The sequence below is a fragment of the Schistocerca gregaria genome, chromosome 2 (genome assembly GCF_023897955.1).
Source record: "Schistocerca gregaria isolate iqSchGreg1 chromosome 2, iqSchGreg1.2, whole genome shotgun sequence".
Classification (NCBI taxonomy): Eukaryota; Metazoa; Arthropoda; class Insecta; order Orthoptera; family Acrididae; genus Schistocerca; species Schistocerca gregaria.
The window spans coordinates 836,172,027-836,174,019 of record NC_064921.1 but is presented as its reverse complement, the minus strand read 5'-3'; positions in this window follow the sequence as shown (position 1 = coordinate 836,174,019).

Sequence of the window (1,993 nt, the reverse complement as noted above, 5' to 3'; positions counted from 1 at the left end):
TCCACAATACCCTTTCTTCCAGAAGTGCTAGTTCCGAAAGATTAGCAGGAGACCTTCCGTAAAATTTGGGAGGTACCTTTTCCAAACTTCAAGTTTATATCGTTTAACGGTTTAGGCTGGGCGATGGTGAGTTAGTCAGTTTGCCACTCAGGACATTTCGTGTTATATATAGAGGTAGATATATCAAAAGCCAGTATTTTTTGAAAGAATAAACTGTCTAGTACTGTATTTTTCTTCTGTATTATCTAGATTTCAGTTTTTATGGCGCTCTCATGTTCAATGACAAACTTTGTTAGACCATTACCACGTCATATCAGTCCAAAGTCTGAACTATGTTGTAATTATCAGTTAACTCTTTCCTCCTAGAACTTTCCTGCTGTGCGCTGCTTAAATCGTTTGAGTTATAGAATTTGGATTTAATATTCAGTTTCCTGACTTTTTCTCAGAATTTAAACCATGACTTAGAGCAATGGCTCATTGACAAGATTACCACTACGCCAAACAAATCGTTTAAGTGTATCCACTTAGTGCTACTCCGTACGAATTCGGGGCTTGTTGCTAGTAAATAAATAAATAACGAGTAAATCGCCCAGCCGTCCCTCGTCTTCTGCATATGGAGTCCACTAATATATTCCCCTTCTAACTCACAACGGTATGTGACCAGGTGTGTAGTTACGTTGTTTCCTCAGGTGGAGTTGCAGCAGCCAGACGTGCTTTATTAATGCCGGTATCTGGCTCCAGTGGTCACTCGATGTGCGGCGAGGTGAATACAAATGTTCCGGACTGTTACACACGAAGAGCTGGAGTGATTTGTCTCCTCCTTCCTAGTATCCCCCCGCCCCCCCCCCCCCCCCCTGCCCCTGCAGCAGGTTTTCTTTGCACTAAACTGGAAAGAAAGAAACTAATGCTGCTCTCAACACAGATGTTGTTTCGAACGACACATTGCTTGACACTATGCATGGACCTGTTGCACGAGGTATGCTCTAGCCTTATTCCGATCTTTAATCTGACTTACTTAGCAAGATACAGGGGGGACCTGCAGTTTCACTTCGAGTCAAAATTGCAGTGCAGTTGAGAATACGACGTACATATGAACCTGTTGGAAAATGCAACACAAATGGTAAGAGACAGAAGAAAAAATTCAGCTCAGGACTTGACCCTGACGCCTCAGATTTCGCTCTGAAATTGCCTGAAACATTGTTTTTCATTCATTTACTTATATTCCTGTTTAAAGATTTGTTGACTATATGAGAAAAAGTGAAAGTTGTGAAAGTTGTATAGAGAACGATAGAAAATATTTTATTTTCCAAGAGAAGTGTAACTGTAAATAAAAAAATAATCTCTTTGCCTCCCTAAAAACAAAACACGAAAATGTCCTACCCGGTGAAGAAGTGCTCATGAGATAGTCTGTACGTGGGGAGAAGAGACTTTGCCACTCCATTAAAATCACTAAAACAAAGAAAAGGAAACAAAAATTCATTGAACAGGATCCATTTATCGTAGTCGTTTGGAGCGATAGACATGATAGTTTCTGTTGTATCCTGCCTAGTCATTAAATACGGGGTGCCTAGGAGAAACTACTCTCTCGGATCGCTAGCCAACTTTTGAAGCAAATAGTATTAATGTATTTTTTTACAAAACGAAACGACTGCAGTAATTTGTGTTAAACACATGTGTCGCAAGTGTGACGTCCCTTCAATCCTTCTTCAATCGCCGGGAGGAGACGCGACTCGTATGACGTGGAACAGCACATGTAACTCTCATAAGAACACAACTCCTCGCACGGTATGGAAATATTCTATCTGTCCGCAACAGTCTTCCCAGCTTGTGCGAACTGGTAAAGTGCAATCGTTTATTTTTGTTTTCTACCCGGTTAGTTCCGCGATGAAATAAAATCTTGATTCTTGATTTCATCATTACGGTCGTTTTTCACATCATACATAGCGAGGGTGAAATTTTTCTGTCTATTATTCTGTTGCTATGCCGTTGCTAT